At 43.0% G+C, this 25,537-nt stretch overlaps 1 long non-coding RNA gene across 1 annotated transcript; it reads left to right on the forward strand.

Moving 5' to 3' along the window:
- Window positions 1-1,517: 1,517 nt before the first annotated feature.
- On the forward strand, window positions 1,518-24,740 carry LOC138920122 (uncharacterized). The gene is made up of 2 exons (XR_011430812.1): window positions 1,518-1,583; window positions 24,190-24,740. It is a non-coding gene; the product is annotated as an uncharacterized lncRNA (long non-coding RNA).
- Window positions 24,741-25,537: the final 797 nt, after the last annotated feature.

The following is a 25,537-nucleotide window of genomic DNA, read 5'->3' on the forward strand; positions in this document are numbered from 1 at the left end:
AGACAACCACAGAGAAAATGTTGACAGCAGCATTGCTCACCTCCTTGGATTTTGCTTTTTTCTCCTTATTTCTACTCTTCAAAGAATGCTCTTATCTCTTCACCAGCTAGCTTATCCATGGATTAAAATTTTTTTTCAATCCAGTATTGGCTGATACATGTATTATTAACTAGAATTTCTCCTGATACTTTATTATATCACATTACTGCTGCATTTGCAACTATGTGTACGATCAAGCAGATTACCACTTTGGCCAACTGGAGTGTAATGCATCTGGAGAACTCTGGGAGACTGTGTAGAACACACCTAAGGTTATCACAAGGGAAGGATGAGAAAACCGAGATCGTTAGGGACCAGCTCTCCATTCATCATTGGTTGAAGATGATTCCAGGGACATTGACTCCGGCACTTTGGCTTGCTCTGTACACAAGCAAGAAGAGAGCCCTCTGTCAGGGAATCACTGGCATTTGTTTTCAGCATGTGGAGGTGGGAACTGAGAGGTTATGAAAGGGATCTTGACAGTACCTGCCAAAGGACATCAGGTGGCACAAAGATTAAGGCAAACCTGAATCTTGAAGTCCTTGGACTTTGGGTTTCTTCCCTAAGCAATTCATGGACATGTAGGAAGATAAGAATACTTTTAAAAACCAAACAGAATAGGCTTCGAGATCACTGAAGCTCTGAAAATCTGGCTGAGCCATCTAACGGTATGATCCATGACTGTCACACTTCTAGCGGAAGGTAGGAATGTGTGGAAGACCTTGAATTCCGTGCTTTGAGAAGGATGACATAAAGGAGACAAAGCCACAATGGCTGGAGAAGTGAGGATAGTGACAGGTCTTGGGCCTGACTTAAGGGCCATCTTTTTGCAGAACAGAGCTGATAGTAGTTGGCTGCAGATGTAGGACTCTTTCATGTAACAGGAGACTTATGGCTCTACCCTGTAAAGGTCAGAGGTGGCCTGGAAAACTGTGTGTTACCACCAAAGGCATCAGAGAAAATGCTTTGCTCACACCCAGGACATAACTGGGTTGTAAGTCCAGGCTTGCCTGCTTCGGGCGCTTAGTCTCTACTTGTAGGAGACCTTCTCTGCCCGAATCACCGGCGTTCAATAATCTGCAGCAACTGAGAAGATTGTGGCAGTGCTCTCCCCTCCCTTTTCAACCTCATGATTTGATTGGAGTCCCATGGGCTAACTTAGGACTTGTGTCAAAGGATTTGTTTATAAAAGGTCAAACATAGGTATTGGTCTGGTGAATCAACGTCTTATGCTAACACAGAAGTTACCTTTTTCTATCCTTTAACACTGTTGAATTTGCCCAATGTTGATAAGAAAAGCAGCCATCTGTAGGAAAAAAAAAACACACACACACAAAGGAGAGTGGTGCATAAACACAAGTGACAGGAGAAGCACAACTCGTTTGCTGCTAATCAGTGTAGATTTGCCAAAACTACAACCCAAGTTGCTACCTGTTCAAGGATATCAGTTTCCATGGTACCCAAGATTCTGAATAACAAACAACTCTCTGAGAATTCTTGAGATAATTAATATACTTCTCATCTTACACAAATGGCAACACACTGTATGTATTATTCTGTTTTTTGCAGTTCCCACTTAACATTAATTTTCAAGCTTGCCCCACACCAGTACAAAGAAGGCATCCTCATTCTTCTTTGTGTTTGTGTGGTTTCGTATTCTATGGAGAAGCCACTAACCCCCTATTTATGGTTATTTAAGATGTTTTCAGTCTTTCTTGATTAGAAACCGTGCTGCAATCATTAGCTTCAAGTACATAACATTTTGCTCTTGGAAAGATAAGTATGAATGATATTTCCTAGAGTTAGAAAGATATTGCTGAGTTGAAAGATGTACGTACTTGGGATTTTAATAGATTTTACCAAATTTCTCTCCAAAGAGGCTGTACCGATTCCCTTCCCACCAGCAATACACAAGGGTGCCGACTTTTCCACTCTGTGTGTGCTCCAGTACAACATGTTGGCAGACTTGTTGATCTTTTCCAATTTAACAAGAGAAAGAGGGTCACTGCAATTTTAATACTCATTTCTCTTCTCCTAAACGGTGCTAAGCATTTTTCCTGATGTCTTAGAGCTGTGCGCTGTGGCTTCTTTTCCTGAGGCTGTGACCAAGGTGGTTTCTTTCTTTTTGGATTCCAGGGACACACTAGAATTGTGTCTGGAGCAAATTGAGGCTGACCCTTTAGGCAGAAGAAATTCAGGACAGACCTGATTGGAGAGTCAAGCTTATCCAGTCTGTGTATGTAAAAGCCACAGGGAGACAAACTATGTTGATAAGATGATGCTGAAGATGCACATTTAATCACAAGGGACACACACTTACAGTAAAGTATTAAAGGAAAAAAGCAGGTTAAAATATGGTGTAGCATGATCTTTCTTCTTCTTTTAAAAATATATTATGTGTCTATAAAAGGTGATTAGAAGGATACATATATGAAAAATTAACCATGATTATTTCTGGATGAAGGGACTATATGGTATTTTAATCTAATTTGTGCTCTGCTGTATTTTTGAGTTGTTGTCAATTATTAATTGCTACCTTAAAGAATTAAAAATAATATTATATTTAAAAACTGCATACTGCCTCATTGGCAGATAGCCATAAAAATGCACAAAGGTAGGTGGAAGTTAATATATTGACAAGGAGATCTGATTGGTGGTTACCAGGGAAAAGGGGGTGTGGGGGGAGGGCACAAAGGGGAAAGTGGTGTACCCACAACATGACTAACAATAATGTACAACTGAAATCTCACAAGGTTGTAATCTATCATAACATTAATAAAAAAAAATGCACAAAGGGATGAGAAGAGCACTAGACTAGGAGGCAGGAATCTCCCTTTTTAGTCCCACTTCTGCCATTAATATGCTCTGAGACACTGAGCACATATTTAATTTTTCTGTGCCTCAGTTTCCTCATTCATAACATGGGGGATTTGGACATGCATCTGTTATTTCTTATGTAAATATATTGTCTGGGAACTGTATCGGTGTGCGATGCAAAGCAAGTCTTCACACGGAGTAATTATCTTTTCAAGGCTTATTGAAAGAGGTTCCCTTGGTAACAAGAAATCAAACCCACCCGCTTCATCTTAGGGGTCAGAACAAGGTTCTCCATGTAATCATCGTTTCTGTTCTTCAGGTACAAACTGTGAAGAAACTTCTGTGAGACTATTCAGATATTAGTAACAAATCCTTTTGTACTCAAAGACACAGTGCTCTGAATTATTCTCTTATCATTTCACAGGAGCAGGTTCACTCACATAATCAGAGTTAGGGAAGGCCTTGAGGACACAGACACCACTCTTACTTCCTCAGTACTTTCCCACCCCACGGGATCCTAGCAGCTACCATCTACTGAATATTTACTATATGTCAGGGACAGCACTGGGTGCTATGTGTGGATCATCTCTCCAGCTCCTATTACAACACGAGGTGTATCAGTTGGCTTTTGCTGTGTAACAAACTCTCCAAACTTGTTGGCCTAAAACAGCAACCATTTATTTAGCTTATAATTCTATAGATTGGCAATTCAGGATAGGCTTAGCCAAAAGTGTATTCTGATCTCAAATGGACTTGCTCTTGTGTCTGCAATCAACACCTAAATTGTTTGAGGTCTGGCTGGTCTAGGATGGCCTCATCTGGAATAGCTCTTTTCTGTTCTATGTGGTCTCTCATCATTCAGCAGGTTAACTTGAGTTATTTGCAACACAACTGCAAAATTCTAAAAGTAACAAGAGATGGTGCCTGAATGTGCAAACCTTTTTCAATCTTCTGTCTGCAGTATGCTTGCTAATGTTCCATGCGCCAAAGCAAGTTACATGGCTAAGCCCAGAGTCAGTGTGGGAGGGGACTACCTAAGGGCATAGGTAAAAGAGCTGTTCTTGCAATAATCGACCACAGAGACAGTTTGATACGAGGTACCTGACAAAGAGTAGTTTGATAGCAGGTGCTTGATAAAAAGTGGACCAATAAGGGCCAGAGGCCTAATCCAGGACACAGAGGCAGAGTGGTGGGAAGCAAGCAGTCATCGCGAGCAGGAAGAGAAGCCCCAGTGAAGCCCACACCAGGGTGATCTTACCCAAGGTACGCTGCTCTCTCGAGGTGTCCGTCTGTCCCAGTTTGGGCTTGTTGTCCTGGTGGAAACATTAAGGACCTTCTCGTCCATTTTCAGAAGTTTCCTAGTTTGCAGGAAAAATTATTCTGGTCCCTCAACTCCTTAGCACCTTGGATAACGCTTATCCAAGCCTGTAGATAGAAGGATCTGAGGGCGCTGATGTTTCTCTCTTGGCTTCTTCCTGTTAACCTCGCTGGTCAAGAACAACCAATATTAACTACCAGGGCTGCATTTCCAGGAACCTCAGACCTGGAAGAGGCAGTCCAGACCAGATAATTCCCCACCATAATTTTATAGATGAGGAAGCTCTAAGATTAGAACCAATGTTGCTGAGTCCAGGGGCCTTTTCCTGCCAGCACTTCCACTGAGGGAAATTCCAGCCCTGCGCACTCGCTCCTATGTGATCCCTGCCTCCCCTTCACCCAGTAATCCAGGGTTGGCTTTGAAATCTCTGCAGAGCTGTACAGAACCTCTCCTCTCTTTCTTTTTTAAACCTGGAGCACACAGTGTTCACGATATAGCCTCCCACTTGCTTCATGGAATTGACAAGGGAAAACAGTGTGCTAGTGGGCCGGAGTACTAGCCGAGAAAGTGGCTTAAGCAGGGGTGAAGTCTGGGACAAGGCTGCACTGGGAACCTTCCTGCCCTCTGTTTGGATTCTTTGCCCACAAGATTCTGAAGGCTCAAGGCCAGAGCTGGTGACACCTGTTTGGGGAGACCCAGCCCCAGGCTCCCACCTGCACTGGGGCAGCCCTGGTGAATCAGTCAAGAGAATGTTATCAGTGAAACACTTGCAGGCTGTCGCTGAATAGCTTTTCATCAACAATCCAAGGATCTCCTCTCAGGGCCTGGGGAGAACAAAGCCAGGAGAAGCAGGTTGTATTCAGAGCACTGAGTAGGTGTCAAAGGCAGCATCAATTCAGCCAACTGGAAACTCACTTTAAATAAAAACAGAATATTATACCACCAGTAAGCCTACCTTGGAAACCGGGGACCCCCTCCCCCCACCCCAGGTCTCATTTTATTTCCTCCACTAAAGGGAATTGCAGACCATGACTGTTTCAGTGCCTGTGAATAACACAAATGAATCAATTAATGCAGCAATCTCTTACTTACCCTTGGGTTTGGAGGGGTCTGGAAGATGCTCTTCCAGTCTGATCATCTCTCAAGAATCCTTCCAACATTCCCCAGAAGGCGGCTGCCAGCTAGCTCACTTTCCTGAGAACTGGCTGACTTGGAGTATGAGAGCTGGAGGTGATCAGCCGGGACCCTAGTCCAGTCTGCTCATTTTATAAATGCAGAAACAGAGATCCAGAAAATTTATGAGACCCATCAAAGTTACATTATTTGTTATTTCATCATTTTACTGCCTCTACCAGAGAATGGTTGAGATGCAAGACGAATATCAGATCAATTGAGTCAGCGAGTGATTACTGAGCGCCCATAACATGCTCAGTGCTCATTTCAGAGGTGAGGAAAAGTCCCAAGGAGACCGGCTTTCTGGGCTCCAGCCGTAGTGCTATCTCCAGCCACAATGACGTGACCTCTAAAATCCTTTCTTCCTGCCAGTTCTACCCAACAAACACGTCTGCTCTCTGGCCTCCTCTCCTACCCTGTACCTGGGCACTTACCTCTGACCTGGACCCTCAAACCTCAACAGCCTCCATGCAGCCTTCCTGCCTCCATTATTGCTCCATCAAGTCATCATCCACACTGCTGCCCGAAGGATCTTCCTGAAAACCTCGTGGGATGTGTCCCTCCCCCACCAAAGCTCTTCACCAGCTATTTGAATTCAAACTTGGGCCGGACTACGAATTTCTCCTCGGGGTGGATTTTTCCTATGCGTCTACCTTGTGTTTTAGAGCTGAGCCATAATGGGCGAGCTGAGTTCCCGACTTGTGGCTCGTTCCCTGTTGCCAAGCCTTTGTGTTGCTGGGACTCCCTCGGCCTTCGTCCACCTGGTGGACTTCCACTGAACGTCACAGAGGGTGTCTCATCTCCTGTAAAGCCTTGGGCCTGAAGTCAAGGTCAGGGAAGGTCAAGAGGCCAAACCTGGGGTGGGAAGCAGAGAGGAGACGAGGGTGAGGCTTAGAGTGGAAGAAAATGGGCAGTGGTCTCCTCTGTCATTGTTTCACATGCAAAATGGGGCTGTGAATGCTGCCAGGCCATCAAGAGGGCCTTGACGAGTAAAATGCTCATTTAGTCCTCCGTGGTCCCTTCTCATCCTCCTTTCTCACAGCGTGTCAGCATTCATCACAGGCCACTCGGGCATTAGGCTTTTTACTCGTGTGTGTGTGTGCAAGCACATGTGCAAGGTTTGGCAACCTGGATTCGTCAACTAGCAAAAAATCCCTTGAAATGCTCTGGCTTCAGAGAACGCTGTGCAACTACCTTCTATTGGGCTTTCTTTGACAGTGTTTATCAACAGGTTCTTTAAATGACTGTGGCTTCCAGTCTCCTGGGTACCTCCTTGCACAGAGAAGAGCTGAAAGGTCATTAAAGTATGTTCCTATACATGAGTAGGGACAGGAATATTACACTCATGGAGGTGGGCTTCTCCCTTCCAGCTCCCTTCAGGGGATGCTCGATGACACATGGTGTTAAGTCGTTTGAAGAAACGCGAGGCTTCCACACTGTGAGCAGAGCTGAGCTGTTCCCGTAATTACCCTTGCAGTCACCAGGGGCCCGGGAAGGGAAAGACGTTCCTCTCAAACAACCTGCTTTTATAAAATAAATCAGCGTTGTGTGTAAATTAAACGCTAACTGGATCTTATTATTAGTTCCAGAGCTGGCTTCTTCCCTGGTGCTCTCATTTCACGGGGAAGCATATGGTGCAGCAAATACCAGGCTGCCCCCAGTTCTCGTTCTAGGAGATTTGGGGAGGAGCAGTTTCTCTCCCAGAGACGTTGTAGCAAGGGAGACTCTGTGCTCCTGGAAGACCTGCGCGGGAGGGATGTGCCGGCTCCAGAGCTTGTGCTGCCCTAATGCTGAGGTTTGCTTCTTAGTGATATCGACAGAAGGGAAGCTTTTAATTGATCATCTGATGATGTTAAAACTTCAGGAAATGTTAGATCATCTCCTAAAACTAAGTAGGGACCAGCTTCAGGAAAGATGTGACAATATTCATCAAAGCCAACAAAGTATAATAAGAAAGGCTGCTTTAAGGCTGGGTTCCCCAAGAGGCAGCCCCTGAGGTCAAAGTTCCCGTGGGAAGGTTTTATGAAAGAACTGACCCCAGGAGAACCCAGGCAGGGGGTGAGGAAGCCTGAAGTTGAGGCAGGGGCTTCATGCCTCAGCACTGTTAGTCAGTCATTCACCCCGGGCTACCCTGGGGAGGCAGATTCCAAGGGACTCCCAGCCCTCTGTGCCTGCTGGCCCTCTGAGCAAGAGGGGCAGTGTGGCCCCAGGAGCCCGAGGGTGTCCTCTGAAGATAGGCAGCACAGACAGGCCAAGAGCAGCCAAGGCAGGGGCTCCCACAACTGGTCAAAGGGGGTCTGAGGCAAACACTACACACCATCTGTGATGTTAATTTTATTTGTCGACTTGATTGGCCCATGGGGTGCCCAGATATCTGGTCAAACATTTTTCTGGGTGCTTCTGTGAGGGTGTTTTTGGATGAGATTAATCTTAAATCAGTAGACTGAGCCAAGCAGCTTGTCCTCTCTAATGTGGGTGGGCCTCAACCAATCAGTTGAAGGCCAAAGGCAGACTCTCACCTGAGTATGAGATAATTTTTCCTGCCTTCAGACTCAAACTGAAACATTGGCTTTTTCGGGGTGTCCAGCCTGCTGGCCTTTGGACTAGAACTACATTCTCAGCTCTCCCGGGTCTCCAGTTTGCTGACTCACCCTGCAGATCTTGGGATTGCCTGTCTTCATAACCACATAAGCCAATTCCTTATAATGAATATCTTTCAGATCTTTCTCATCTCTCTCTCTCTGACTTTCAAACTGAGAAAACTGGATATATGGAATTGCCATTTACTGAGATGAGAAAGACGGAGGGGAGCATTTTTGAGGTGGTAGGAAATCAGGAGGCCAGCTGTGAATATTAAGGTTGAGGTACCTATTATTCATCCAAGTGTAAAGATCAAGCAAGCAGGATAGTTTAGGGTGCAGGGCGAGGTCCAGGTTGGAGATAAAATGTTACCATCTACAGCATAAAAATGGTATTAAAGCTATACTTCAAAGTGACATCATCAAGGAAGTGAGGGTAGATAGAAAATGTGTACCCATGACTGTACATAAAATAATTCAAATGGAGCATGAGAAAAGGCCCCAGACAAAGCTGGAGAGAATGCCATCCTCTAAGATCCGGGCAGGGGAGCCACAGGAATGAGTAGAGACATCCAAGACTCCCAAATAGAAGACTGGACCTGAGCGGGGTGCATATGCCCTTGTGACAGAAGGGGAGTCCAAGGACCGTAGGAACCATGGACATAAACAATGAAAGGATTCAGTAAATGAAAGGCTTCATGTAGCCGAACAGTAGTGTTAGGATGATAGGCCATACTCAGGCAGTTTGCCTCTCATCCGATTATCTATTGTCATGCAACAAACCACTCCAAAACTTAGTGACTTAAAAAACCCAGCATTTATTTTTCTTATGAATCTGCAATTTGGCTGTGGCTGGGCGAGGACAGCTCACCTCTGCAGATTCACAGATTCCCAGCTCCCCTTCCCACAGATTCAAGGGGAGGGGAATGGACTCTTCTTGATGGAGGAGTGGCAAATTTCTGGAAGACCATGTGGAACCACAGCCTTTGCTGTGGTCATTTTTGGAAAATACAATCTGTCACGCATCCCGGGGAATTTGCCACAGTCCGGGGTGTGGCTTTCAGGGTGGGAGGTCCATCGCTGGGTGACTTTTTCTTGTAATACATGACTTGAAGTACAAGCAGGAATTAGGGAGGCTGTGTGTAGAGGAAAGAACCTTCCAGGCACAGGGAACAAGGGGTGGGAAGTCTCTGGGTCATTTCTTATTGACCTCAGAGGCAGGAAAGTTCCTAAGGCATTGATTCCAGATGCATTACCCAACCTTTGTCAGAGTGGGTAAAATTTCTTTGAAGCTGATGAGTTTAGGGGTATTTATTGCTAAACGACAACCTCGTCTCCTTTTCCTGTTGTTTTTCAGGCAGAATCTATCTTCTCCAGCAGTCAAAATTCATTAGAAAGCCTTATACAAAAAAAAAAAGACACACATGTCAAAGAGTTTGCTATTTTGTGCTAAAAGTTTAAAGTGGACCATGGGGAGGTCACTGTTCACAGGAAGCAAGGAGGATTCAAAGTGAGGGGCCTAGGGAAAGGCCTTAGGGAGAAATAAATGGTAATTGTGATGACAAGGCAACTTTTAAAAGAAATTTAACAGTGAGAGAATTAAAAGGGAGTGAAAGTGAGCAAGAAAGGCAAATATGGCAATGAGGCAAACACCCAGAAAGGGAACAGTATTGACGCAGAAAACAAATATTGACCGAGTTGGAGAGAGGATTGGGTGCAGAGAGCAAACATGCCCAGCATAAAATCTGGGCCACACCAAACCCATATGGAGAAAGATTCCAAATGCAATAAACAGGGCCGGCCAGCCCTGAATTGGAACCAAGGAACACGGACCCGGTGGGGAGCCAGGGCACACTGTGACAGAGGGACTGTCTGACTCTGACCTCCACCGAGGGGCCTTTTGCATGGTCACAGGCTCCCTAGGGAGCCCAAGAGCTCAGATGGTCTGCAGAGGAAAGGGCGCTCGTTACTCCAGCAGACTGAATCCCCCGGCCCATTGCCGGGGGAGAAGCTGACTCCCCCCACAAAGAAGAGAGGCCCCCAGGGAGAAAGGGTCTTCGTAGAGCACAGGGCTGTGGCCTTTGCACGTAGGACTGATGAAGAGAGACGTAATCAAGTGTTCTCGCTGCAAATATAAATGTTAAGAACCTGGGTTATTTTTATGTTTGGTGCAATGGCAATTAAAGGTCCAAAGGAAAAACAACACGTGACTCAAAGGACAGCTTAATTGAGGAGAACACACTGAAATGAAAAGTGACTCAAGCTTCCCTCAGATCCCTCCCTTTACTAATAAATTAAAACTAGAGCATCAGGCAAGTTCACGCAGGAGTCACTCAAAGTGCTGATGTGGTGGTTGGTTTGCTGTCATGAAAGAAAGATGGCAGTGAGGGAGGACTGGTGGTTGCCCTGTGTGTGCTTCAGAAGTGTGGGCTTGGGCACATTATTGGACTCCAAGAGAGCTTTAATCTTCTCTTTTGAGAAATGAGTAAGGAATATTTTATCTTGAAGATCTTTCCTGGATCTAAAATGGTTGGATTCCAGAAAGCATTTCATTTGGGTAATGCCGCATGCCTCACAGTCTAACCAGGGAAACCAGGAGGCGTGTGATGGGCGGAGGGTAAAGAAAGAATGGCAGCAGAGGCTGTCCGCGTCCAGTCGAGCTAGGCTGTCTACAGAGCCCGCACTTCACGGAGTGTCTTTCCCAACATCCACTCTCCGCAGACTACCTTTTGCTTTTTGATTTCTATTTCTGCTGAGGCATAGAGAGATTAAAAAAATTACTCTACCCATGAAACTTTCTCATCTGTCAGTGGACACAAACCGAGGCATAGAATAGAAAATAAAAGAGCAATGTCAATACTTCATCTTTCCTGAAGTCATGGGGAGTTAAGTCGACAGGATGTTCATGGTTTGCTCACAGAGAGGACCCCCGGGGTGTCTTTTCATGTGCATAGATAGAATAATTCTAAAGTGCCTACCTCATAAACAGGTCTGAAGAAAAAGAAAATTTTTTCAAATGGATGAGCCTATTGTTTACCATCTTCTGTTATACGTTTTTTTTTTTTTTTCCCAGTCTTCAGTGCAACGGCAATTAAACACACAACCAACTTCAACGTGGCTAGTTAAAGAAGTGTGAGATAATAGAAAACATACGTATTGGTCTCTGCCCCCAGTTCCTGGCATAGAGCACCTAAAACCCTTGTAATTTCCTAAGAGATAAGAGCACTAAGAGCATCTTTTGTTCTAATAGTTGGTCTTTGTCTCTGGTTCCTGGGACAGAGCTCCTCAATCCCCTGGAATTTCCTGGATTGTAGCAGTGTCTTTGGTCCTAGTGAGGTGACTCTTGGTGGGCTCCTCGATGGGGGCTGGTCACCAGAAAGACCAAGCCATGATTAGAAGCCTGGAATTTTCAGCCAGCCTCCCATTCTCCAGAGGGGAGAGGGCCTGGAAATGGAGTTAATGATCGATCATGCTTACGTGAGGAAGCCTCCAGAAAAAGCCCCAAAGTATGGGGTTCGGAGAGCTTCCAGGTTGCTGAATACATGGAGATGCTGAGAGTGGGGAGTCCGAGAGGGCACGGAAGCTCCACACCCCTTCCCACATACCTTGCCCAACTCATCTCTTCCATCTGGATGTTCATCTGTATCCTTTATCATATCCTTTTATAATAAACTGGTAAACAGTAGGTAAACTGTTTCCCTGAGTTCTGTGAGTCACGCTAGCAAAAAATCAAACCTCAGGAAGAGGTCATGGGAATCTCCAATTTATAGTGGATTGGTCAGGAGCAGATGACAACCAGGACTTGTGATTGGCATCTGAAATTGGAGTGGGGCAGTCCTGTGGAGCTGAGCTCTTAACCTGTGGGATCTGATGCTATCTCCAGGTAGATAGTGTCAAAGTTGAGTTAAATTGCAAGATACTCAACTGGTGTTGCAGACGTGGTTGGTGTGGGGAACAAACTCCCACACATTTGGTGTCATAAGTGTTGTGAGTGTGATAGTAGTGTGAGAATAAAGGAGAAACAGAAATTATGTAGATTTTTCCTAACTCAACACTGGGAGAGGACTGAGTTTTTTCTTTACACTTTCACATGTACAAGTATATTGTTTCTTCTTTTACAGTTCAGCCTTAAAGATAATCAGGTAAGCCCTTTGGATGTCATTTAATTTGCAGGGTTCCCATGGTGTTTCTCAAGTGAAACGAATCAGGTTTTGTTGAGTAATAAAACTTCTTCTTTAAAGAAAGTTCTGTCTGAGTACATTAGGGTCTTGATTGGATACATATCCATAGATTTTTGTAAATATTATGATTTCCTTACTAAATTTCAAAATTGTATCTTAATAATATCTGTTTTAGTGAACAGAAAAAGTTATTAGTACAGTTTGGTGATTAAGTTCACTGTACTGTTTGACCTTGTAGATTCATATATTCATACTGCATTTAAAGTTTTGTTTTTAAAAAACCTACAGCACATTTTGACTCAAGACAACCTCTCCCCAAAAGGACAGCCCTGACTGTCCTTTGCGGAGGAGTGCCTTCCCCACAGAACCTAAACCTCTGATACTAAAGAGCCTGGAAGCTGTTACTCCTATTCTTGAAATAAGAAAATCTTGACAAACTGAAATCAATGACTTTTCTTGAATCCATAAGGGAATTGAGTTTGCAGGGAAAATTGGCCAACCCAGAATCAGGAGAGAATGGTGAATGCTGAGCGTTACAGTTGAGATCTGCTTATCTGGAGCAGAAGCCAGAACTCACAAACTAGTTAAGTGTTAAGAAACATTTAAATGGAAATTTTTATGAATTTCTGGAGGCTGAGTGTGGAATAGCATGAGAGAGAGAAACTTCTGGAGGCCACCATCTTTAGGGGGGAATTTTTAGGGGGCCCTTACATATTTCTAGGCTTTATCTACAGGACCCCCACAGTTCATGGTGAAGATATGAGAAAGATCCCCTTGTGGTGAAGATATAAGAAAGATCCCCTTGTGGCCCATGAGTAGAATTGACAAGGCTGAAGAAAGAATCAATGAACTTGAAGATAGGTCAATATAAACTTCCCACCCAAAATGCAAAGAGAAAAAGAGTGTTAAGAACAGAACAGAACTTCTGAGAGCTGCGAGGCAATTTTAAAAGTTGTAATAAATGTATAATTGAAATACTATGAGAAGAAAGAAACAGTAGAGCTGAAGAAATATTGAAGTAACAATAGTGGAGAACTTATCAAAATTAACGACATACACCAATCCACAGATCTAAGAAGCTCAGAGATCATCAAGCAGAATAAATACCAAAAAACAAAAGCAAAAAACTTCACACCTAGGTATGGAAAACAATTACAAAAATGGTTGATGTTAAACCAAATATATCAATAATCTCTTTAAATGAGTGGTCTGAAAACACCAACTAAAAGAGAGACTGTCAGGTCAAAAACAAGATTCAAGTATATGTTGTCTATGCAAAACCCACTTTAAATATAAGGACTCTGACAGGTTAAAATTAAACGGTCAGAAAAATATATGCCATGCTGACACTAATAACAAAAAAAAACACAAAAAACTGGAGTAGCTATATTTATTTCAAACAAAGCAGACTTCAGAACAAGGAAAGTTGTCAGGTACAGAGAGTGGCACCACATAATGATGAATGGATCAATTCTCCAAGAAGACACAACAATACTAAGTATGTATGTACCTAGCAGCAGAATATCAAAATACATGAAGCACAAACTGATATAACTGAAGGAGAAATAGACAAATCCACTCTTATACTTGGAGACTTTAACACTCTCAGTAACTGATAGATTCAGCAGGCAGGAAATCAATGCAGATGAAGTCGACTTGAACAGCACTGTCAATCAACTTGATCTAATTGACATTTATAAAATATTATATCCAACAATAGTAGAATATATGGTCTTCTCAAGCTCACATAGAAAATTTTCAAACAAGGACCCCATTCTAAGCCATAAAACATATCTTAACAAATTAAGAATTGAGTTAACAATTCTGAAACCACTATACATGCATTCTAAAATGATGGCAGATAGTGGGATCCATGTTTCTCACTATTGGTGTAGGAGATTATAGATAAACAAGGGGGAAGAGGCTAGAATAATTCATGTGGTAATGGATCAGTGTTGGACATCGGTATGAAATTATGTTTAGTTTAATATAGATACAGACTGTTACATGGAGAAATATTTATGGATATGTGTATATACATGGGTTAGTCTACACACATATATCCTGGCCAAGAGAGAGTGTCTAGGAGCAATGACATCCCAGGATCAATGAACAATTTTGTACCTAGATTTTGGTTTCTAATACCATTCTGCAATAAAAAGAACCAGTGTTCCTTGGATAAGCGGCTTATTCTAGGACTGGGCAGGAAATATACAAGATAAGCCTGGAGCATCTTGTGGTGCAGAAAGGAAGGAAGTGCTCAAAAAGCAAAACAAAACGAAATTCAAACCTTACGATGATGGAGGGTATGCCAAAAGTACACAGTAGTCAATTGGAACAGCTCGCAATGGTCAAAGCCAGAAAATATTGAGCAAAAAAAATTAACAAAGTAGTATTGGGTTATAACTCAACATATAAACTAAATATTCATGAGTCTATACTGACATAAATAAATGATTAAATAAATAAATGAGAATAAACAAATTTTCTTGCGCAGAATTCCAAATAATTTGTGTAGATATTTTACCCTTAAGAAAGTAGAGCATAGCATTATTCACAATAGCCAAGATATGAAAACAAAGTGTCCGTCAACAGATGAATGGATATAGAAGATGAGATATATATAATGGAATATTATTCAGCCATAAGAAAGAAGGAAATCCTGCCACTTGTGACATCATAAACAAACCTAGAGAACATTATGTTAAGTGGAATAAACCAGAAAGAGAAAGACAAATATTGTATGATCTCACTTACATATGGAATCTGAAAGAAAAAAGTCAGACTCATAGAAACACAGTAGCATGGTGGTTACCGTGGACTGGGGGGCTGGAGGGAGATGGGGAGATGCTGCTCAGAGGGTACTAGCCTTCACTTATAGGATAAAGGAGTTCTAGGGATGTGTACAGCATGGGGACTATAGTTCATAATACTGTATTGTATACCTGAAATTTGCTAAGAGAGTAGATCTTAAGCATTCTCACCACATACACACAAAGGTAGCTATGTGAGGTGGTGGATGTGTTAATTAACCTGATTGTGGTAATCATTTCACAAAGTGGGAGTATATCAAATCATCACATTGTATACTTTAAATATATACAATTTTATTGTCAATTACACCTCAATAAAGCTGGAGAGGAAAAAAGAGCCTAATTTCCCACTCCTTAACTGTGGTTTACGCATAGTAACTTTCTTCCAAAAAGGACAGTATGGAAAAAGGCGGGTAAGATTACTGTGGAGAGTCCTGACAAAGGCACCTCAAGCCAGACCATCACCGTTAGCATGGACAGTGATAACTCACACTGATAGCATGTACCCTTGATATGATATGATATGATGAGGACGGTGCTTTACCTCTGTGGTTTTCCTCTCCAAAAACACGTTACCCCAGTTTAATCATGAGAAAAACATTAGAAAAATTCCAAGAGAGGGACATTTTACAAAATACCTGAAAACTTTAAAGGTTATCAGAAACAAGAAATGTCTAAGAAACTGTCAAAGCCAAAAGGAGCCCAAGGAGACAAAGACTAAATGTAATGCGGTATCCTGGGACAACAACAACAAAAGGGCATTAAGTAAAAACTAAGGAAATCTGAGTAAAGAATGGATTTCAGTGAATAAGAATCAATATTGGTTCATTAATCATGACAAATGTACCATAATAGTGCCAGATATTTATAACGAGGAAAACTGAGTGTCAGGTATACACAAACTGTACTATCTTTGCAAAACTTCTGTAACCCTGAAACAAAAGAAACTGTAATGGTGGATACTTGTCGTTATACTTTGTCAAAACCCATAGAACGTACAACACAAAGAGTGAATCCCTCATGTAAACACTGGACTTTAGTTCACAATAACGTATCGATATTGGCTCATCAATTGTAATACACGTGCTACACTAATGCAAGGTGTTAATAACAGGGGAAATTGGTGGGAGGTGAGAGGTTCATGGGAACTCTCTGTACTATTCACTCAATTGTTTTCTGCAAACCTAAAACTGTACTAAAAAAAAGACTATTAATTTGAAAAAACACACACAAAAAAGCAGAAAAAGCTAATAAATCTAAAATTTTAAAAGCCCTCAAACTTGGACCTAGAAGGATTTATTCCCAGAAATTGAGCAGAGAGGGAAAGGCAATCTAGAAGACTTTAAAAATAATTAGAGAAAAGGCTCAAGGTGGCTAAAATTTTTCTAGCCCAGGAACAAAATTAAGCGTGAGATTTGCATGGCAGGACAGAGTGCCTCATGGGGCATCTCAGGATGGAAGTTTACCTGCAGCCATCTGGGAGGCTATATTGGTTATTTCCACTCTCCAAATCCTGTTCTCAAGTGAAGTGGTCTTCTGCTGATTCATCATTTGCAACAGCGAGCAAAAGAGGTTTTCCACATTTCCGTCCAAACACAGACCACCTAGGATTTTAGATCCATTAAGTTCTTCCAAATGATTGATAATGGACAGCCCCCACAGCTTCATTAGCAGAGAGCAAATATTTGACTTCATGAAGCAGCAATGTCCTGTTGATTCCAACTAAAAGAGACCTTGAATCACAGGGCCAGCTGGTGATGCCCCACAGGAGAAGGTCACCCAACACTGCCCTGCCACTTTTGGATTAAAAAGGGCAACAGTCTCCTTTCTCCTCTTCTCATTAGAAGTCCTAATGGTTCATTCCAGATACTTATTTCATTTTCTTCTTCTTCTTTTTTATTGAGCTATAATTGACATATAGCATTATATTAGTTTCAGGTGTATAACATAATGATTCAATGTTTGTATATATTGCAAAATGATCACCACAATAAGTCTGGTTACCATCCATCACAACACAGTTACAGGGTTTTTTGCTGTGATGACAACTTTCAAGATCTACTCTCTTAGAAACTTTCAAATATACAGTACAGTATCATTAACTATAGTCACCATGCTATACATTATGTCCCCATGACATTTATTTTATAACAGGAAGTTTGCATCTTTTGATGATCTTTACCCGTTTGGTCTACTCCCTGCCCCTCATCTTGGGCAACTACCAATCTGTTCTCTATCTCTATGAGTTCAGTTGTTTGTTTGTTTATTTTTTAGATTCTACATACAAATGAGATCATATGGTATTTGTCTTTCTCTTTCTGACCTATTTCACTTGGCATAATGCCCTCAAAGTCCATCTATGCTGTTGAAGTTGGCAAGATCTTGTTCTTTTTCATGGCTGAATAATATTCCTTTGTATATATATACTACATATTCTTTATCCAGTCATCCATTGATGGGCACTTAGGTTGCTTTCATGTCTTGGCTATTGTAAATAATGCTGCAGTGAGCATGGGGGTGCAGATATCTTTTTGAGTTAGTGTTTTCATTTCCTTCAGATATACACCCAGATGTGGGATTGCTGGATCATATTGTAGTTCTTTTGTTGATTTTTTGAGGAATCTCCATACTGTTTTCCATAGTGGCTGCACCAATTTATATTCCCACCAACAGTGCACAAGGGTTTCCTTTTCTCTGCGTCCTTTCCAACACTTGTTACTTCTTGTTGTTTTGATAACAGCCATTCTAACAGGTGTGAGATATCTCATTGCGGCTTCGGTTTGCATCTCCCTCATGATTATTGCCGGGTACCTATTTCTACACACCAAATTACTCCATATTTAGTGGATATTGAGAGTCAGGAATTTGGGAAAGGACTGGCTAGGTGGTTATTCTCTGACTTACGTGGCATCAGCTGGGACGGCAGGGGCTGGAGGATCCATGCCCAAGATGCCTTCTTCACCCACGTGGCCAGTGTCTTGTGGCTCCTTGGCCTCTTTCTCTTTCCATGTGGTGTCTCATCTTCCAGGGCCTCTTCCTGTGGCTTGGGCTGCTCACAGCATGGTGGTCTCAGGGGAGTCATGCATCTACTTCTTCCATGGATCTGGCTTTCCTCAGGAAGGGTAGTCGTAGAGTGGGTGCTACATGAGACAGAAAGTGGAAGCTGCCAGTCTCAGTGGGCCAGGTCTGGAGACATCTTGTGTCACTTCTGCCACATTCTATTAGTCAAAGCATTCCCAGAACCTGACCACATAGGGAGGTAGGGGGCATAGACTGCACCCCTTCGTGGAGGGAATGTAAGAGAACGAGTGGTCATCATTAATGTGCAGCGCAGCTTCCAATAACCGACATAGCTGTAAAGAAGGCAGTGTCTGGTTCAATCTGGCATATATCCTATAAACCAAAATAAATATCATCAGAAACCAAACTTCTAGGGAGATATAATTTCCTTTTAGGAACATCCTGTCAAGTATTCAACAAAGTGTGGACGAAAATAAGTAACATTTAAACTAACTAAAAGGACGATGGGAAAAAATTGTTGCTACTCCATGATTAGATTCATATCCTGCTTTTATTTTTGTTTTGTATTTTGCTGCATCTATACCGCACTTAATGGCAAGCAAGAAAGATGCCTTCATGAAAATAAATCTGCAGAGTAAGTTGCCTTGTCATTAGCTTTGTTACCATCCCTATCCCAAGGTGTGGGAAACTTTGGAAACATTCTATAAGCTTTCATTCCCTGCTATGTAGGAATTTTAGAGCTGCAAGCAATGTGTATACCATTTAACATACATTCCCTGCCTTTACACTTGAGAGTACTGTGGCCAGAGTGGCAAGTCGTCTTGCCCAGGGCCTCGCAGCAATTTAGTGCGTCACCCAGGACCAATATCAGCCAGCCAGTTCAGTGCGCTGTTGTCGCATCGGGCACTGCAGGGAAAGGCAGGACCAATTTTATTACAGGTATGTGGCAGAGCTTCGAATCCTTCATTCCTCAAAAACTACCACTGATGCCTGAAATTCTTCCCATAGGGACTCATTTGATATCACTCCTGGTAAAGAGTAACTTCATCAAATGAATGCCATTGTGTGTGATGGGCATGGGAAGGAATTAGAACATAAAATTACTAAGGTTTCGTGTAGAGCTGTTTCTTAGTCACCTTCCCTCGTGTCTGGAACAGCCTAGAACAGTGTGAAGAACGTGGGAGATTTTAAGATGGAGATATGACAGAGACTGCCAAAAGGAGGACATTTACAGAAGAACAGGGAATATTGGGAAGAAGGGGCCCTGAAGACCCTTTTTTGGCTTTTCCATGCTGCTGAGGGCCATTTCTAAAATGCCATATCCCTTGAAGAAATGAGAAAGGAGTACCCAGCATTTCAGCCTCACCTCAGAGCCCTGAAGTCCCGGTGGACACAAAGGTGTGAGAGTTAGAAAAACCAAGGGAAAGAAACAAGATGAGAAACTGTTAGTTGTCTAATAAAGCTGAAAAATAATTCAAGCCTCGATGCAGCCTGTTACTGTATATGTCAGACTGTATCATGTGATTGAAAAAAATTAGCAGTGTCTTGTCTGTCTTTTTGCCGGTACGGAAAAGCTGCATGCCACAGATGTTCTCCATAGAAAGATGTCAAACCTGAAATGACAGTGCTGGCAATCAAAGACATTGTACATCGGAGAATGCAGAATGCAAGAAATCGCCATCTCCCAGCAGTAAATTCCCTGATTGCTGCGCCCAGCCCGCTCCCTCCCAAACTGCCGGATCTTAAAGATGTGACATCCTATCACAGGCGACCCAGTTTCCTGGGAACCGAGTGCTGGCCTGGGCCACGGGAAAGGCACACAGCTGAGAAAGTCAGGTCTTCAGCCTACCATGGCCGTAAAATAAATGAGCATCCACACAGGGGAAGCTCCTTGTACGAAGTATCAGCTTAGCCTCATTAAAAGGAATTTGCCAAGTTACTGGGCTGTGGAGGTAACACATCCCTCGCCTCTTGGTGACTCAGTTGATTGTAGGTACCATTTGAATACCCCTATTTGCCTTACTTTACTGCACCATAATGACATCTGGGGACAAATATCCAAAATGTTGTCCAGAAACCCTCTGGGACAAAGGATTTGAGACCTGTGCAGCTAAAGAAGACTTTAGAAATATATTGATCCAAATTCCACGTTTAACATACTCAATTTGTTTCCATTTAACATAGATCTTCAGTGTCCCAGTCAAGCTCTGGATGCACAAAGATAAATAAAATGCAACCCAATGCCCGTAAGACATTTCCAGTTTATTGGAGGAGAGAGACAAGCAGATGATTCAGATTCCATGTGATAATCTTTATACTAAAATACACCTGAGAGGGATGGGAACTTGGTGAGTGCCGCTAATCAAGGAGACTTCCTGCAGAGGTGTCATTGGCTAGTCTTAAAGAAGATGTGAGAATGAGCCAGGTGGATGGCATAACAGGCTGGCAAGGATATTCCTGGCAGAGAGATGCACCAGCCCCTGCATCGCGCAGCACATATATAGAATTGCCAATAAGAGAACAGGACTATTCCAGAGGACGGTGTCTGTGAGTGGAGCAGGACGCAAGCCAGAGAAGGAAGCATGCTGCAAAGTGCAAACCACTGCTAAGAAGTTGGACTTTATTCTAAAAGACAAGAAGTGAATCCCCAGGAGGTTAGTTGACTAAGGCAGCGTCAGCCAGTTGAGGAGAAGGCTGCGGGTCTGAGCCTTTGATGTGGATAAAACTGTATTAAACAAGGAAGGGCTCTCTAGGTGTCACCCCTCCAAAGAAATACATTCCTTTCTCTGTTTGGGAAAAATCTGTGGAGCCTGTAGAAAACCACTTTATCTTTGCATGACCTTCTAATTCCTCTTCCTTCTTGCAGGCTCTGCTCATGCAAATATCCTGTATTTGCTTGGATATTTGCTCTTTTTCTGCTTACCTAAACAATTCCCCCTACCTGCTTTTTCCATTACGCATTTCCACAGCTAGAAATACCCATTTTATGCTTTTAAGCATGGAGCCTTAATTTTTATTTCGAGAACTTTTAAAATATGACATTTTAACACATGCTTCTGTTCTGGGACATCTCAAAAGGCAGGTTTCTCTCTCTGATCATATTTTCCTATAATATTTTAAATGCATTTTTGTTACAATATGAAACAAGGAATTCTGTTTTTCTAACAATCATCCAAGATGTGTTTGCTCATCATATCGCGCTGCGTAATTTCAACTCTTTGGGAAAACTGATTTCAATTATAACCACAGCATGATTGGGAAAAAGCTAGACCAATTACTTTTGAGTTTCATGGCTTCTTGCTCGCTCACATGTGGATTTTTGTCAGTTCTATTGGGCAGCCTCCCAGGGTGGAGAAGGGTGGACGGCAGATCTACAGGGGCAAAGGGAAGACGCCCAGCTCACCATGCTAAGAATATTATGATAATAACATAAAACTGCAGTTACCCTAATTGGGCAGCTATTTATGCATAACCTACAAAGCAGCAACCAAGTATACTTTGTTACCAAGAAAACAGAAGCAAGAAAATGTCCTCAAGAGATATAAAAACTTGAAAATCAGTTTAGTAAGAAAGGACTTGCAAGTTCTGGATGCTCACATTCACAAAGCCATACATGCCTACCAGCTTCAGGGCAAGTTAGCCCCTCCAACGGCACAAGGCTGCGTGGGAAGGGTCAGGTGTATATGGGACTGAGTCAAGTTTTCCGACATATTAGTGCTATGATCTTGGGCTAATTACTTAATGACTCCAAGTCTTAGACTCCTTCTCTAAAAACTGGGAATGAAAGCACTTATTAAAAGTATATGAAGATTGTCTCGTTTTTTTCGTTCCTTCAGAAGCTAATCCTGAGACAGGGATTACCTGCAGGGTGACCCCAGGAAACCGTTAGGAGAGTGGGCGGTGAGATGGGGAAGGGAAGGAAGTCAGCACAGAAGGCATTAGTGAGCGGGATGTAATGGGAACAACTGGGGCCTGAATCCTGCTGGGACTTCCAGGAGACAGCACAGGACATGCTTCAGATTTGGCTCACCTGCAGGGCAAAGAAACTAGGGCATTTGTTTACCCAGTCCTGCCCATCATGGTCTGAGGGCCCATCTCAGGGTGGCAACTCCCCAGCACATCTGGCCTACCCAATGCACATGCATGTCATGCTCTAGGCCCCCCAAATAAAAATGAAAATCAATGATAATAGCCCCAGTGGATAGGTACAGGTGACTGTGGTAGGAAGCTGACAGTGTTCTAGGGGTGATGAGTGCTTAGGGCACATGAGCAGGGCACCAGGACCACCAGCTATGAGAATTGGATGAGATAGCACAGGGAAAGCCATGACTGCAGTGCTTGGAGCCTGGAGGTGTTCAACAAATAGTGGCGTTAAAACGATCAGAGAGAGCATGGACTGATGAAAAAAAATCAAGGCTCAGGGATTGGTTCACTTAGGGGTCCATCCATTCCCAGATGTCCCTGTCACATAAGCCTCCGGTTCTTTAGGAACAGTCTTCCTACAAATACTGACAAACACACTTTAGTCACCCACTTGGAGTAATTCAAGCAATTCCAGTACCGCAGAGACACATCATAACAAACCGTGCCAAGCAGAGTTGTGCCTGAAACAGTCACACTGGCAGCTACCTTCTTGCCAAGGTCCTCGAAGACATCAAGAGTGAACATTGCGGCTGAACTGTGTCCAGGCACAGCGCCTACTGTTAGAAAGTTCTAATTGGGAAGGATCAGAACTGGGAGATAAATGAATAAAAAATCTAAAATTTTGGGAAATTCAATTTGTGGTGTTCTATTTGATGTGATTTAGATGAAGAGAAAAAGCTACAAGATGGCAGGAGAGAAATTTCTGTACATGAAGAAAATCCCACACTTTTCTCAAACCTTTCAATTATCTGAACTGTCTGTATGACTACTTGGCTTTCAGGAAGCAGAAGGAAGTTCTGAGGAAACCACGTCTGGCTTCTTGGTATATTCTGAGCTCAATTGATGATCACTGAATTTAGAAGGCTGTACGTCTTGGCTTGAATAAGAATTTTTTCTACCAGGAATAGGGGTTCATGGTAATTATTTTGACACATAGCTTGTTGTCGGCAGACATCATTTCACGTCCAATCAGCCGAAACTCGACAGTTCACGAGGTCACGAGCTAACTATTTTATTATTATCATTATTTACCATTAGAACGTGTGGACCCTCCCTGAATCTGAACATCAGGACATGAACTTCCTGTCAAAGAATAAAAACCTTGAACACCCTGCTTGTCATCTCTTATTGAAAAGGCAGCTGGAAGAAGCGACATTTAGGGAGGAAAGTTTAAGGGACAAAGTCCCAACCTCCCCCATGCCTTCTGACTTCTGTCCCTATATTAAATTTGATCAGCATCAGGCCCCATTCTCGAGCTACATCTGCCGAATTCCCTGAAGAATCACCCTGACTGTTGGATTTTAATTTTCGGCGCCCAGCAGATCCAAGGTTGGATTACGTAACAGTCACGTGGAATCTCTTCCGCATTTTTTGGAAACTGGTCTCAAGAAATCTTACAGGAAATTTCACAAGAAAAATGTCTTTTAGAATTTAATGCCAAGGCAAACTCATTTCTACTGAAAGACTACATGCTTATCTATTGGGAAACTTTCTGTGTTTTCATTGTTTTCCCAGCTTTGGAAAAGCCCAGAGCCAAACATTAGCTATTAGAACTAAGTTAGCTCTCATGGTTAACATACTTGATTCCTCTTCCCTTTTGTGAATCTTATTGTTTTAAAAATTATTTTATGTATACTTCTTTTATATATATATAATCATCTTAAGTATGTATGTAATTACATCTTAACATGTAATCATGTTAAGGTATGTTGAGTTCTGTCCTTGGGAAGGGGTCAAGTGGGGACAGGGAGCTGACAATTGACAGGTTTAGTCGATGCCTTCTACGTGGCAAGTACCGTGTGGTTCTTCATCTCCATTTTCTCAAATCTCACATCATAGTGATGTAGGTCCTATTTTCCTCTCCTTTTATACATGGAGCTCTATCCCCCATGTCACATTTACTGTTAGAGACAGAGCCCAGCTTTGACCTTTGGTGAGGGGGATCTGAATGCTGGTTCCTTTGACCCATGAGGTCTTCTTTGTGCCAGGCTGAAAGCAGCATGATATAAACAATAAGTGTGGTAAAATCAATCAGTCTGAGTCCTTCTTTATCTGACTCAAGAATGAGAACCTTAGCATGTGCTCTTTTTCTATTTTTTTTTCAGAAAAGTTGGAGAATAAAGGAGAGCATGGAACAGAAATGCCACAAAATGGATAATAATGAAGTAGAAGAGGATAATGATGGTGACTGGTGCTGCAAGTGAAAATAATGATGTTGATGCTGATGCTGGTCTTGGTGGAGCTGATGGTGATGGCAATAGAGATGTGGAGGATGGTGATGACAAAATTGATGAGGACGATGGCATGGATATAGATGGTCATCTTGAAACACGATTCCTTGTGCAAAAGGAATTTATGAGGGGTTCCAATGACTTTACTCCTCTCATTGTGCTTAAGTTTCCAAAAGATGAAGCATAAGGAAAACTATAGCTCATTTCCAGGAGTGGATTTGGGTTTTGTAGGGCCAAAGCTCATAAAATTGGGGGTTATCTACAAGAGAAAATAACATGTTACTAATACAAATTAAGTGAGAGGCCCTGGAGCTTAAGCTTCGTTAGTAAATATGCCTCTACGAAATATGTCTATTTCACATCTTTGTTACTGGATGAAGGCCTACCCTGACTTTAACAATAAAGAGCTGGAAAAGTTTAGCGAATGCTCTCGATGGTCCAGGCCCTGTTGTAAATGCTTCCCACTTTGCATTCATCTAATGCCACGTGTTAATTCATCTAATCCTCAAAATAATCCCAGCAGGTGGATACAACTGTTACTCTCATTCAGACATGAGGAAAGTGAGCCACAGAGAGGTTACATAGTTTGCCAGAAGTCTTGCTAGGGTGTGCAATTCGAACCCAGGCCTACCACCTGCAGATCATGAACTCCCAGCCACCGCACTATTCTGCCTCTCCAACGAGGATAGAACAGAGTCGCTGCATGGGGATGGGTCCCTGAGAAAGAGGCACGTGCCCTGCCACTTGCCTCCCTGATTTTGATAGACTTGGAGAGCGTGGTGGGTAAAGAGACTAAGCCCAGCTTTGTGGGTGGAACTCGGAATGGCAAGCTCATACCATTCCCTATGCCCAGCACAGCGCAGGGGAGATAGAAGGAAGGACTCTGGGCTGTATGCCCTATCCGGGCCGAGAGGGCACTGTCCCAAAGCCGAGGGTGGGGGACCTCACAGAGCTGGAGGTAAGGCCCTGCAGTGGACTCTGCTCCGCTCAGATCCCTTTGGATCCCTTTACCGTTCGGGTGCACCCTCCTGCAGCTTCAGTGCGCTTTGGGTCTCCTGGGCTTCTTCAGAGACGTGCCCTGGAACTGCCGTAGCCGCCTTGCCTGCGCAGCAAGAAGAGTGCCTGAAAGTTTATGCCCTCCGAGGGGTGGGAGACAAGGACCGACAGTGTGGGCGTCTGACAGGCCGGCTCCCCTGGAAGACTCTAAGGCGTAGTTTACACA

The sequence above is a fragment of the Equus caballus genome, chromosome 22 (genome assembly GCF_041296265.1).
Source record: "Equus caballus isolate H_3958 breed thoroughbred chromosome 22, TB-T2T, whole genome shotgun sequence".
Lineage (NCBI taxonomy): Eukaryota > Metazoa > Chordata > Mammalia > Perissodactyla > Equidae > Equus > Equus caballus.